The 16,054-nt window shown below is 34.5% G+C and overlaps 1 protein-coding gene across 2 annotated transcripts in view; it reads left to right on the top strand.

Annotated features, from left to right (window-relative positions):
- LOC113497011 (rootletin) overlaps positions 1 to 16,054 on the top strand; it is a 59,226-nt gene that overhangs the window by 3,055 nt on the left and 40,117 nt on the right. Inside the window, exon 1 of one of the 2 annotated variants that reach the window (XM_026876443.1) lies at positions 15,905 to 15,919. The exons of the other annotated variant lie outside the window; for it this stretch is intronic. The gene's annotated coding sequence lies outside the window, so the exon portion shown is untranslated. Of the gene's footprint in view, positions 1 to 15,904; positions 15,920 to 16,054 lie in introns of those variants that run through there. 2 annotated transcript variants of the gene reach the window in all.

Raw genomic sequence — 16,054 nt, 5'->3', positions numbered from 1 at the left:
ACTGATGCTGTTCGTCAGCATGTTTTTAAAAAGGGCTCGAAGATGGGACATAATAAGTTTCTATGACAAAGAAATTACATGTTGCTTAAAGTAGAAACTATTTGAGTTTTATTCTTAGACATTTAAGTCTTCCGTTTCCCATTCTTTAAATCATCAAAAAGTATATTGTGTCAAATAAATAACCACAAAAAATACCTTCACAGGTCAAGTAAAAAATAACGATAATTCGCAATCAGTTTGTCGTATATTTTTAACTTACATTTTTGTAACTTTGAATAAAGTTACATCATTACCCTCAATGTAACTAAATTCATCACCTATATAATTTTTGGACCTGTAACAGCGTAGAAGATTAACGGAAATATTTTCAAATCCTTGAGCACAAGGTTCTGGAATCCGCTGACAGTTAACAATTATCTGTAGGTGACCGTGAACCATTTAGTGTACTACGTGATTAGTACGGCGCGGTTTATTTGATAACACGTGAAGGGAAGCACGTGTGCGTATATCCTCAAGCGTGGTAGACCTAGACAAATGAATGTAACTTATATGGAATAGGAACTCAAATATGATATATGTATCATGTATTCTGCAAGTAGGATATATTATATCATCACTTTCACATTTCTTTTCTCACTCAAGGAACTCAAAGGTCGCGGCCTCGTTTAAAGGTAGCCAGTTTTTCAATATATTCTTATGACATACATTGTAAAACATTGTAAAATTGACAGTCTATACACTGATACATAGTATTTATAAAAGAATACAAAGTATTTTTATGAAACACCTAAAAGTCACATAATACTTAAATGTTAAACTTAAGACGCGACAGAATCTGTTACGAAATAGTTTTATTTAAATGACCTTCAAGTTTAACAACAAATACTTTTACCACTCTTTTACTACTATTACTTTGTATTAAAACATGCCCCATAAAAGTTTCAATATATGTAGATATTAAGTCACAATTTGGTCTTACAATGTTTGTTGCGGACATTAAAAGTGTGCGACACATGTTTCATATTTACGTAACATTATTGACTCTGACAAGTCTTTGTAAGATGTCTTCTATCGTCAAATCAATCCGTCCAATTACTTTCAGTAAAAAAAATACCATTAATTTATTTTATTTTTTTAATTTTCTAAAATTTAAACGACACCCATCTCAAGGTTCCAAACAGACAGTGCCCAAATCATACTAAAGACATTCAATCTTTCGATCATTGTTTATTTAAGTGTTGACTTTATTCTCAACTTCAGTCAATTAATAATGCTGACTAATGATTAAGATCCTACCAAACATACCAGTGTTCGATTTAATAATAACAATGTTAGTTTTAGGAAGCAAAAAAACCTCGTCAATTTTGAAAATTAGCATATGCCGCTCTTCTTCTCAACACCAGACAAATTACAAAATGTTTATTTACCCGAGTTGTACACGATATTAGTGTGAAATGTTACATTTTATTACAAAACCCACCAAATATATTTGGTCACGTTGAGATAGTCGGCGGACTTTAGCCCCCGTGATGATTTCATGATATTTAGAGATATTAAAAGTCAAATAACGATTAATTATTGTTTGTTTATTCAATATCTTTGATGATAAAAATGCTCGATAAATTGTTGGCGGCATTAATGTCCGGATATTTGTGGATTCTTCTACTCCATTGTCACCATAATCAGCCCATATTCGTCCACTGTTGGACATAGGTCTCCCGAATTGCACGCCATCGAGATCTATATTCGGCAGTTCGAATCCAGATTCTCCCACTTAATAATCTGAAATGGAAATAAGGCTTTTGTCGTGACACTTTCGTCTTTGAAGTGCAGTTGTTGAAGCAAAAAGGCGCTCTAAAAGGTGTAGAGTATTTTTGCTGTATAGAGTTAAAACTTAAATAAAACATGTATCATGTATGCCCAAAACTCTCAATATTTACGTTTGAATCAAAAAGTTCTCGTACCTAATACTCTCCCGTAATCTTTATTTAGTAGGTAAATCTAGATCTACTATTATAGGTTAAACTTATTTTCCTCACAACTTGTATTATAGGATGTCCAAATCGTGTTATTGTCCTGTCAACTGCGCAATAACACAGATTACTAACAATTGTATCTCAAATATTTCGAACGTTATTTAAGGTTCGTTGCGCCGGATAGTGGAATATTCTTTTACAACCTAGTAATATTTTAACAATTCATTTGTTTAAGCGAAAATAGTCCTTAACGCTTTTATTTTAAAGACCTTGGAGGCAACATAAGTATCTGTGTGCAATGGCATGCAATGAACTGAATTTCCTTTATGGAACATTATCAGAGGATGTTATTTTTAGATGGCATTTGTTTTATTCGGTACGAAAATGTTGCAACAGTTTATATTTATGTCCTCGGGAAGATTCATCAGCCTTATCTTTACAGGATATATAGGGTGACTTTTAAAGTCTTTTCACACTACTGCATGCATTGCCTAAAGCAACAATGATTTTTTAAATCGAGTACCAGTGAATTCGATGTATAATACTTTTATTTTATTTAAGCGGTATTGCAAGCAAAAAGCCAGTGTTCGCCTAAATCTAGGTTTGTTATGTTTTGTTTCCCTCATTTACTCGTAGCCTCGACACATTAAAATTTAAAACAAGAGTTATACATTATAAAAATAACTTTCAAGTAAACAACATTAACGTGATAAGTAGTTAGTAGGTACACGGTAATTAGACGCCGATTAGGTCTGTCTTCACGCGGTATCACGCGCCTGCGCCGTGCTCAACCCACTACATGTGACATCTATAAGGGATGTACACACCAGCGGGATTTATGTGAAGTTTTCAACAGCATATTTAGAAAAAAAAGCTTTTTAGCAAAAGTCCAAGTGGCATAATTACTTATTAATGAAAATGACAAATTAATAATTATCTCTTCGTTTTGATCCTTAAGTTTCTTCCATTCAAAAAGTCGCTCGGTAAACCGGTATATTTTTTGTAATTATTGAGATTTTAATGTATAAGCTGTTATGTAATGAGTGAGGAAAGTCGTAAGTTTTAAGTATAACCTTAATTAAAAGTAGAATGCTTTATAAATTTTATTGTATTTTATGGTGTTAATCATTTGAAAAGTGACATTGATAATTGAATTGTAAGGAAAAAGTAATTTAATCAACATGCTATCGTTGAGACAGCAGAAATGAGATATGAATAGGAAATACGTGACGTATTTGATAGCATAGTAATTAGCGTTAGATATAAAAAGGTAGACACATTGTCCAAAAATAGTTAGATTTAATAATATGATGCGTTCGAACGTTCGGCATTATATACCTTGCTGCTAAGGCTTATGGGCCTTTAATAAGAGAAAGAAAATCATGATTATTTTAGCAATTATTCTTAGTTCTCGTCATGATAGAGTTCATAATCTACGTTCGTTTAACATGCAAGTGGATACCCAATACCTTATAGTCTTTTTATCGAGCACTGTTAATAAGGGAACTTTAAACCAAAGCATTCAATTGCAAAAAAACGGTTGTTATGAATTAGCAAAGGGTATCCGTTACGCTCTTGAAAAAGCGGTCGTCTTGTAGCGGTTCAGACAAATGTTTATTCAAGTTATTCCTTATTTCCGTGGTTCACTTTCATCGAGCTAGAAGGAAAACTTATATTTCCCTCGTGCGTGTAAAATAATCTAAATATTGATAACTAATCTAAATGAAACTTTCAGATGTTAAGTACTAATATACTGAGTCATCATTTCACTCTTATCAGTGTTACGAGTATAAGCGATAGCCACATGGAAACAATATAAAAGTGTGGTCGTCACGAAAGAATTTTCAATCATATGGATAATCCTTTATTTTATGATTTCAAATTATAATTAGCGTAGAGTGCTTGTTATTCAACCTCTTTTAATTTCGCTGCAGTATTGAAAAGAGATTTTACTAATTCGATTTTTTTTAAACAAGAATTATAATTTGCGTACGTTCAAAAAAGCTTTCTATTATATTTTGAGTTGATGTCCAATCCAAGTAGGTACATAATGAATTGACCTTCCGCTTTTGAAATTCCTCCAACAATTTAAATTTCGAGAGTACTAAGTTCCGAAGTTCCGAAGAATGGTTTTGTTTAACGATGTAGAGTTAAATTTGACAACTGCCTACATTCTACATTAAATTGAAGTAATGGCATGTATAACTTGGTTTAATTTTATTTCGGATTATCTTGCCGACCTCTGTTATTACCACCGATAAGGTATGCGACGCAAAAATTATGCAACATTAGTGCAAGTTAATAACAAACTTGTTTGTCACATCTGTAGGAGTAGTGTCGTACAATGTCTGATGATAGATGAAAACTTTGCCATCAAAATTCAATTAATTGAAGTACATAAGTCAAAAACTCGTGAAGCGCTTTTTAAAAGTCAATAAGATACAATTGATTATATCAGATATCCCTAAATTTATAGCTGGTAAATGTCTACAACTTATAGAAAAGGTGTTTAATTTCAGATTCGTTATTAGATGCGATGTAGATCCCAAAATCATCCTCTTGTTTTAATGAGGAAATTCTCGTCCTCCTCGACAGTCAAAGTGCCCTGGAGACCCAGTTCTCCCCATTCCCAGATTCTTGCTGACTTAACCTGAACCGCCGCGGCGGTGTAACGTGTTCTGTTTAGTGTGCGTTGGCATTGCATAGCAATTCATCATATTCCCATAAATGGATTGTACTTATTTATAGACATAAGCGCAACACTTACTACCACGGCTTAGCATATTTTCAAAAGAGCGTCTCGCCTCTATAACCCTGAATGGATCTCTCACCGTCAATATACCATTTTTATCTGCATGACAACTTAAGGCTTAACCTTTATGATTGATGGACTCTTTAGGCCTTACCACGAGCTTCAGACATTATCTGACTTAAGTGATAGGCTTCACGAAGCTGCCACGCGTTCGGTCGCGACACACCTCACGCGTAAAACTCATGTGTGCAGATAGCTGACGACCTTCGCTCCGGCACTGACCTATGATAAGACTCGATCTCACAGTTATGTAGCTTCGTGATCTACTGGTTTAGGTTCAGATTTGGAATTATTATGTAATTTAGCAACATCGGAATTTGATGAGTTTGAAACGTAGCACTTTATTGTGTCAACCTCTTTAAATCGTGTAAAAAAATATTCTCATGATCCATTTTAGCTTGCGTTGCAGACTTAAAAGACTACAAATCATTTGAATAAAAAAAAAATTAACAAGCTAAGAAATTCCAAGTTTAGACAAAAGAGCTCTTCAAATAAGTTACAAAGAATAAATGATTTGTTTATTTGAGTGAACAAAGTATCTTACACACCCACTTCAGCGTGACCTTGACCTAGTAGTGGTGTTGGACATTGCCCCTGTTCCAACTGACGCTGACGTCAAGACACACCTCCTCCTTTTACTGTACACCTAGTACAAAAGTAGGGTATCTGCAAATCGATCGATCAACTGTTTATTTATGTGATAAATTAACAATGAACGAATAAAAAATCGTTGATCAATTTCGAATTTTTTAATCATGGAATAATGCAATCTGTTATAGAATTTCTTCTTCTGTATGTCAGAATGTATTTGTCTTAACAATTATACATAATAATATATACTTAAGAAAAATGTTTTCATTTTTTTTTATTAAGTCGCACACTGTTGCCTGCCAATATCAACATTCTTTTTTTCAAGGTTTCTTATGCTTAAGCATGACCTTTTTACGGTTATATATGTTTTTTTTACTATTTTGTGTGTTCATGAATAAGAAAATAACTTATCTTTTTATTTATTTTTGAATGCTATGTTAAAATATAAATATAAGGCAAAGTTCTTTACGTAAATGTGAAAAAAAAATATAATTTTTCCATGTATCCCATAACCTATAATTTCATAAAGTGAATAAATAAGAATAGACTACAATAAGTATATCAGCTTTACTGCTCCAGCCCAAAAACCACGTTTTTAAGGAATCGTGCTCTACATTAATTTTGCAATGACAGCGAGACATTATCCTGGTATCCTGTTTATGGGGCACACGAAACCAAGTGGTACGCCATAAATTTAGTTGAATTAATGACACTGGCATGCAATAAATAAATTATCGTTATATGCCATAAATTGCTTGTTGCTTGTTCGGCAACCATAAAATGGGAGAAAGCAAAAAAAAAATGTATGTGTATCTAAGTTTTGTATTTGGAACTCTTCTGCTTATGTGTAGTTATTTCTACATACTTACACATGTCGGAATACTAATTTTTGAATGTTTTAAATGCACTTATAAATTTACTATTTAGAACTTGCACTTATACGTATATTAGTAAAAGGCGAATGCACTTCTCAAATCTGTAATTTTTTTATTCTATTAATTTAGTTATCCAAAAAAATTGATAAAAAAAGGAATAGACCGGACAGAGTGGAAAAATCTAAGGGAGGTAAAGACCTCCCCAGGGCAAGGTAGACACAGGCCCTGCAGGTGCCTAAAAGTTTTGCCTTTGTATCTTCATTCGTCTTAGAACTTTCTGGAACTCTATGATATCTGTTTGTTTTGATCCTACAATCACTTACAAATATAAGCTTCCTCAAAAGGCAAGGCAAGTACTTAATCTTATTACGATAACAAGAAAATACAGTCACAATATCTAGAAAGTTTACGAACTTCCTTTATAGGTACATTTATATTTAAAGTACCCAATCTAAGTTCGTTCATAAAAGAGAAACAATTTTTAGTATCGTTGCTAAGTTGTACGACTGCAAGAATTACGTGCGTGCAAAGGAAAATCAAATTTCGGCACAAAAGTAGAAAACGCAAATAAATTTACATAAGCTTTGTAAAGAAATAGCTTTTTGGTAATTTGAGGAAATTGGCACAAGATAATTTTGATTCGGTCATAGCTTGTAAGTTACGAAAAAAAAACTTTTTTGATTAAGATAACTTTGGGAGTTAGGTTGGAAAATGATTTTTCTTTATTGTTCGCCTTTTCAATTCTTAACCCCCGTGGAAAGAATATGAATGTCAGAAATAAAAAATAAAAAATATGTCTTGTAAAAATATTCCCGACTATAATCCTAATCTACGAAAATCTCCGAAATACCAAACAAAAGCTTTGTTTATGAGTTCTTATGTCACTCAGATCAACTTATCCAGGATATATTATTTTACGTTTACATTTCCAGGTCTAAGAATACCTCCAATTTTCATATCATACCGCAAAACACAGTGAAACTTAAACACTGATCAAACAACGCAAAACCCACAAAAGTACGTTCCCAAGCTACAGGAATTTATTTGTCTATTCCACCTGACAACTAACCGTCTAACTAACAACTGTTTCTAGACAAAACAGGCATTCACAACTCGCAAATGACGACCGTAATTACCTGGAAAATTGCAAAAATATTACCCCTTGCCTGTTCAAGCTGGCGAAACAAAACTCAACTGTTTGATTGAAGTTACACCTCTTGTTACATTACTAGATGCTACAAATCGAGTAACTACTCGATTGCCCACCTATTGCCAACGAATCGAGATCGGCGGTAAGCACCAGTTGGCACAATCGATAGGAAGACGAGCACTCCCATTTTTATAAACAGCACCCAAAAATGTAGCGACATAAAAATAGGCCCCTCCAAAAAATGGACTCTATGTCAAGGGCGTAACGCATTCCCATTTCGAAATCGACGTGTACTAACAGCAGCGTTATATTTGTATATTTTACCGGTTAACCAAGATGGCGGCTTTGACACGTGACATAAAACGATATTTATGAGCGGGAAGTTCGCGAGTCGGGATGCGACATGCGAGACCGTCACGAACCGCGGATATACGAATTTAATGAACGATTTCTATTCATGACGATTTTATGTGAAGCAGGTAGGCTGACACGGGTCTTGTCGAAACCTGAGGAATGTTTCTTACACGATAGTATTCGCTTAAGTTATGCTAATGTTCAAAACAGCAGTTTGGACTCGACTTCACGGTTACGCCAGTTCACAATTGTCTTCGTAATATCCTTGAAATTACTGAACAAAACGTTGAACTGGGAAAATTTCAGGTTTACGATCCTCGTAAACTTTGAAACTGTTATTTGTGTAAGCAGGTAATTTAAGTTTAAATTTACCTGCAGCGATCCTTTTGCAATACGTCAGTAATTAATCAGTAACTACCTACATAAGTACCAAAGATAAGGTTGTACTCTTTCCTTTTGATAACTTAAAACAACTATATTATATTGAAAATAAAGTCATTCTCAAGGGAGTCTAATACTCTTAATTCAAATTCAGGTTCGACAAGTACTACAAACACAATCTAGTTCTCAAACACCGTTCCATAGTCCTAGAGTCATTCTAAGTATAATAACAACTTAGGCTAAAGTTCAACCAGCCAGTTATATCGAGTCAATTGGCAATTAATTTAATCTATAGTTTCATTCACGACTTGAACACCGAAGGGAACGTTTAAAGTTGAGCACTAACTACTTAATGACTGAAGAAGGCAAGTCAATTAAATAATAACAATGTTTGTCAGTGGAGGTGGAATATGATTATGCAATGGTAGAAAAAGGGACAGAGGATGGCACCTGGGCAAATTGAAAACCTGTCTGAAAATGCACGTACGTAAACGAGCAGAACGACCAGTTGATTAGGCTAGGTGCATGGAGCAACGCATTGCTCAAATTAAAACTCGGATGACGTAGCACACCTGTTTAGGTCAGTAAAATACACTATCCGCTACCTCCTCCTCCGAGGTGGGTTTCCATGATTTATTAGAATTCCTACGTGTTGACACATGCGTTGTCCACACGTAGAAAGGAAGGAAGAAATCAGAAATCTTGTAAAAACGTACCGAGCATTTTCCTTAAAATTCAAAGTGTGCGTTAGCCCTTAGACTTCGCCAGTTGTACAATAACAGTAGATATTGTTAATAACCGGTTAGCTGTTCGTTATCGAAAAGTTTGACACTAATGAGCAAAAGTTTTAGCCACGCGAAAAATAGGGGAGCGACGGGCGAATATCGAATGAAAAAAAAAAACTGCGGATTTTGCAGCACGGCCGTAAATATGCGAAATTATAAAGACGTTATTAAAGGCGAAGGTCGGCTTTTAATTAGCAAAATAAAAGTTGAAAGTTTTTTAGAATTTAGAAATGTTCTTTGTGTATATTTTTTTTACTAAAAACACATCATTTTATCAATTCACAAATGAAAATTATGTAAAATTATGCTTTCCTTGTTTCTTAAATCGAAATATGTATGTTTATGTAGATCACGATCAGTGTCATCTAAGTCAGTTGAGGCTGAATTGATATTTAAGGCAATATTGACATGATGTCGTATGATCGTGTATTTTCTTTAACTTTTAACTTCTTTTTACCACTTTTATAATCTGAATCATAGTCTTATCAGTGACGTGAGTTTATTATTCTTCTAATAGTTAAAACAAATCGTGTTTTATTTTCAACGAAACGAGAATCTACATTTCTGCATCGGCATGTGGTTTGAACAAGTGGGTCGTAATGTTCTGATTTTGAATCGAAATTAATGGTCGTCTCGTCAAAATTTGAGTTATTCCATAAATTTAGGAAATCGTTGCGATTTGGCAGAGCACGCGTTCAAATATCGATGCTATACGCGTTCGTATCAGGTCGTCTGGTCCCGTCGCCGTTTGATTATTTACCAAGATTATCATTTTGGTAGTAAACGTTTATTGTGACCCAGTTAGCTACCCGTCAGACACGCACGGACCAGATACAAATAAACAGAATACTGAATCGTTCCCAGACTGAGCAAACCACAGTTTCGCTACTCCATTTTATAGGTTTATGAGATTTTATTGTTCTTGCTACTGTTCGCGGTCTACTCAAGTTTTCAAGGACAGCATTGTATCCTAGATATAAGTAGGTATTATTCATGCTTAGACACAGGACTTTAAAGGTTTCTGAAATAATTGCATAAGTAACAAACACCTTCTTTTAATTGTATTTTCATGAAGGCATCTATCGGTTCGTTGGAATTTCTTTCATCGTTGCATTGCAGTTATGTATCGAAGAAGCAATTGCTAGATTTTTCTTAGAGCTGTGCCCCATCCCAGAATCCTCATCCCTCTAATAATTTCCCATCATCGAATCTCCAAGCTTCCATTCCCAATAGATGAAGAAGGAACTATTCCAGTTATTTCGCGGTTACAACAAACAGTTACTCTAAGTAATATTTAGAGTTAGAAATCAATAACAAAGGGGTGTGATAAGATTAACTGAGTCAACGTCCGAATGATTGCTCTGCGCCGCTGGGCCTCGTACGACTTGCGTCATATTCTTTTAAATTCTCTGCCTAGATTATTATGATAATGATAGCAACTGTTTTAATAACTAGCCTGTATATACTCGTACTTATTGAAGATGCATTTGAATGTTAACTTTCCACTTCAATCGGAAACTTTTTTTTATTCAGCAGTGACAAGGTTCCCAAGGATTCCTTTTAGAAGAATGACCTGTCTGCTTTGCACCCTAAAGAAATCATCGAAATAATGGTCAGTGCTACTATACTTGTGCCCCTACGAGAATTAAAAATTAATAAAACAATACTATCTCTCACTTTAAAACACGAATTATAAAGAAAGTTTCGATGACATTAACAGATTCTGAAAGTCAATAAATAGATAAATTAATTAGACTACTAAAAGGTTGTAATGGCAATCTGGGACTTATTATGTAATGTAACCTGTGTAGATAATTTTAATTAAAACACGATTAAGTTAATTAATTAGTTTGTTATTGGCGATAACGTTCCATTGGGAGTGGTTTACACCTACTGTCTTTGGCGGATGTGTTTATTCGTCCATACTCGATGTTTTATGAAATGGCAAACGATTAGAGGATTACCGTCAATCTTCTTATATATAAAAATGAATTGCTGTTCGTTAGTCTCGCTAAAACTCGAGAATGGCTGAACCGATTTGGCTAATTTTAGTCTTGAAATATTCGTACCTGTTCAGGGAAGGTTTGAACGGTGAGAAAATATGGCAAATTGCGGCAAAAAAAAATACTACGCGGGTGAAACCGCGGGAAACAGCTAGTCCTTGATAAAAGATAGCATCATCTTACTTCCACATTTGCATTTGCATCTTATATTCCCTTCAGTTAAATAGGCGATTGCCACGCACCGCTCAACGCGGAGTGAGTTGGTGGGTTGGTGGTGATTTATTCAAATTAGGCTACTAAGTAGCACTTTTTGAAGGTCAGATTACATTGGACAGCACCCAGTTTCGCCCACCCATCACCGCTTCCTAAGTGCTTTTGCTGTGAGAGAAGAAACGGTGCAACAAACTCCCAAGCAGTGGGTGGTTCTTGTTAGTCAGTATAAGTCTAAAACTACTGTTTTCTCCCCTCGAGGAACTGGGTGTCCATGAAAATTCCCCAACCCTACTAAGAAAAAAGGTTTTAGTAAGCTCCCACAGATGGTTCAGAATATAATTAGTAAGCAATGTTATAATAGAAAAAAAAACTGTATGCTTCATCGGAACTATCAGAAAAATATCTCTTTTAAAAACAAGTGTTAAGCTCTGCCAGTAGACATTTAATAAACACGGATCAGTGTAATCTCCTCATTTCGCCGATAATAGTCACTGGGGGCAGTTTTCACTTTATCTAGAATATTCGGTACGTTACGTCAGACTATATTAATAAATATCAAATCCACTGCTAGATAAAAGGGCTTAGAATGTCCGTTTTCACTTACATATTAATAATTTTGGTTTAAAATGATTCTACCACGACCTCACAATCTAAGACTCATGCAGTTGTGCATCCACCGTTCTATGTCATGTATTTTTGGGAACTCCTACATAGAGCTACAAATTGACCCTTGTAAATGAGGCTAGTTAGATCATATCGCCTCCATTATTATCTCAAAGTAAACCGTAACCTCTTGTAGTTATGGTAGATAGATGTGGTTCTTCGTCATGTAGAGCGCTGTCCCGTTTCCGCAATTTCAATTATATAATTTTCAGAGGTGGTTGAAAGTCCCCAGAGCTGTTTGATTACCTATAATTCTCATCGTCACCATGATGGGTAAAGGCCTCCCTTTGTTTGCATAACTCTCTTCTGTTTTTTACCCTACGCATCCATCATACTTCTAACTTCTTCTATATCATCTGCCTATCTCATCCTCGACCTACCGGGATTCCGCTGTTGACTAGTTAGAGGGAAATTTATTCCACTGTGAAAATAAAAATCTATCCAAAATAAATAGTTTCAATTTAGTATATAGAATATAAAAATGTAATTGAATACCATAAACAGAAGCAACTGCATTATCTTATCCGAATATGTTTATTGAAAGCAATGCAAAAACAATATAAAGATTTTATTAGTCAACCGTAAATCTTTTCTCTTCGATAGCCCTTGACTCCCTTGATGACGAAAATAATTATTATCACTAGGGCTGAATTAAAAACATATCTCAGTAGCCACATAGTGTTCTCAATTTGAAACTATAGGTAATAAAAAACAACTGACGGTGTAACAGAAACTTTGAAAGACAACCGCAATTGGCTCGACTACACTAATTAACTTCCATCTCAAAGCCACAAACAAATTACTTTTTAATAGTTCGTGAAGCATTGAAAAACTTTTTTTGGCACAGGCTTCCTAAAATTAATTAAGGACAGGTTTAGTTTTCAGTCAGAGACCATTACCTCTTGAAAGTAAAAATTTTAAGTGAAAAATAAATATCGCACTATCGAACTTGCTCTACAATCTACATGCACCTTTTAGATTTGTAATGTAGGTAAAGATTAGGTACTTTTACTTGATAACAATATCAGTAATCGTGATTGCTCAATGTATGAAATGGTTTTAGTAATCAAACTTGCACACATAAAATTCAACCACTCAAATATTAACATTAAAATGGCGGTGAAGAATACGCACCAAATATTTGGCCATCGACAAAAATAACTGTAATTACATAACGGTTTTAGGAAAAACAAAATTCTTTAATTTGGTTGCTATCTTAGCAAATTATGACAATGTAGTTTATCGCGGATTGCCGTATCGGTCGTCGAACCCCGCGAGACGCACGCAGAGCCGTGACGCACGTACGCTGTACGCACTTAGGGCTAGTGCATATTGTGTGAGGTATAAACTTCTTCTCGAAGGCATGGAAGGATCTGGAAAGTTCTTAGCTCATTATTATTTGAACGGAATTATGTAGTTATCAATAAGAACTCAATAAATAATACACACAATATAAATAATTGACAATTAAATGCACACTGCTCATGATATCCAAAAAGGTCTTTAGAAAAAAATGTCTGCATCAAAAATATAGATAACCAAAAATGGAATGGCAATAAATGATTGAAGAAAAAAAGAAAATAATTCCATATTTCTGATAAGTCTGAACACGACTTTATTACCACTATTATTAAAAAGATAATGTTATTTGTACTTTGAATATGGAAAATCGCAATAATTAATAACGAAATAAATCCCTTTCGTCAACAAAGTACATTGCACGATTGTAGAATTTATAGCGGCGTAGTAATTATATAGAGACTTAGAACCAGCTTATATAGAAGATTTAATGTAGACATCTATAATCCCCTCTACTGAATACCTAATTATATAGAAATTCCAACACGTACATACATTTTGTTATTTCTAACATGTTGCTAGAATGTCCAACAGCTGTGTATGGGCCTCCAAACTCATCTTCCACTCGTCTCTCCCAAGAGCCGCAAGTGACCAGTACGGTTATAGCAAATCCAGGTCAAAAGGCCATAAATTTCAATTTTTTTGTAACATACGTATTTCTGATATGTATAAAGTATTACACTCGTATTCCACTTTCCAGAATTGTAAAACGGTTTTAAAATGTTGACTAGGTACTAAGTTATATTTGCATTTAGAACTTCAGGTTTATATATTAGTATATAGATGTGCGGCTGGGTGTTACAAAAAATTCAGCCAAAATAAATTTATAAATATTCCACAACTTTCACACAACGCCGTCTAGTCTCAAACTAAGCAGAGCTTGTATTATGAGTACTAGACAACTGATAAACATACTTATATATTTCTAAATACATACATAATATAGATAAATTACACCCAGACACAGAACAAATGATCGTGCTCATCACACATTCATTTGTCCTGGGTGGGAATCGAACCCACGACCTCCGGTATAGCAGTCAGGGTCACTAACCACTAGACCAACAGGCCAGTCAGAAAATGTCAATGCCTGAAATAAATTTCATTTTATTCCGCACAAACATTGATCAGCTGAATGCTTTAAGGACAAGATAGGCCACTTAAAGACCGTTTTTTTATATTTTAGTTATGTTCATGAATTAAGTAGTTCATTTACAAAGAAGCGACGTTTTTAGAATTCTCTGCGGTTTGTTATTTGGAAGAGTGGTCAGCTTTTATCTTAGGGTTAGAAACCTTTCTAATTCAGTTGATATCGCCTAATCTCAGTTAATCATTAAATGATTAACGAGGTGATAGTACACTTATCGAAGCTATTTTTTTCTCTCTTTTAGCCAATACCGATTACAGGTGGCCAGTACTTACTCACCTAGTGATAGATAAACCTTTATCTTAATAGTGTTATTACTGAGTAGCTTTTATTTATAAATCGAATTGAAACTAAGGCACACGTGTAACTTTATTTAACTTAGGTGTATAGAAGACACTGGCCAAGAAAGGAGGCGGGACGAGCTCAATTTCTTGTCCCAAAACTGGCCAGTGTTGGCCATACACCGGATTAAATGAGAGGAAAGCTTTACCCTGGAGTGACACACTAATGACCAGTAATAAATATAATAAGTGTACTGAAATGATCAGTAGGTACTAACGAAAATTGATTGATTAAAACCAGTATTCTGAAAGGGACTGTGTACAATTAGTCAGATTTACTCAAGAACGTATGTTGGAGTTTATATAAAATAAACTTATTCGATATAAAAACATTAAGATTGATTCGATAAACAGGTTTATAACGACGCATAAATATTAGTTTTACTTTTCATCAATAATACTGTCGCCCTCAGTCACTTCCTTGAATAAATCGGATTGGTGGGTCGTACCGGTTCACAATCGATATCAATTAAAGTTTAAATAAGGTCAGCCGTAAGTCCTCCAAAAAGTGGAGAGTTCCGCAAACACCGTTATCTTAAGTTCAATTTTCATTACTTAGTATACTGATCAGGTATCTCAAGCTATTCGTATAGAAATATTTATATTTATAGCTTTGATCATGGCCCACGTAGAAATAAGTAACTTCATATTTCAATTCTCGACATACCTACAATAAATTTGGTGTAATGAGTGTTCAAACATGGTTTTTAAAGTGCAGACCCCTAAAAAAACAGTGTTATCATTATCATAACATTGAAGTGCTACACCTGAGCCAATGGGGGCGCTGATCAGTCAAGCGAATCGCTCACCCCTCGAATAATATAATTCAAAAAATTTTAAACAGTCCACCCTATTACCTTTGGCAGTACACACGTGTGAAACAACAGGACACTGGAGAATTTAAAACTAGAAAAATGGTTTAGGTATACAAACTCTTTTGTGCAATTAATACTGGTTGAGGTAAATTTTTCTTCAGGCGCTAAAGTGGCGGGAACATAGTTTACGAAAATGTTGGTCGCGTTAATCAACATGCTAGTCAAAATCAATAATTAGTTCCTATTTCGAAATTAATAACTTTTCTACTAATTTTTGTTACTAAAAATGTGGATTAAAAGTGTCAAGGCATAGTGTAATTACTCATTATGTTATCTGATGTAGCATAACTACGCCCTGATTGCGTTGCTAGGATACGGGTGCGTATTATCAATTTTTCATAAAATTTTGATCGCAACTCCGTAACACATGGCCAGCACTACACATAGCGAGTAGGTAAGGTTTTAATGTTTTATTTTCTACAATAGGTAGCTGTTTTCGTTTATCAAAGGTTTGTTTACGTGCCTTGTTCTACAAGGTTAACTTTACTCGTTGTGAATGGCATATGATAGCAGTAAGGTAATTGACCTA

Source organism: Trichoplusia ni, chromosome 8, assembly GCF_003590095.1.
Source record: "Trichoplusia ni isolate ovarian cell line Hi5 chromosome 8, tn1, whole genome shotgun sequence".
NCBI classification, from domain to species: Eukaryota; Metazoa; Arthropoda; class Insecta; order Lepidoptera; family Noctuidae; genus Trichoplusia; species Trichoplusia ni.
This window is presented reverse-complemented; position numbering and strand designations above follow the sequence as displayed.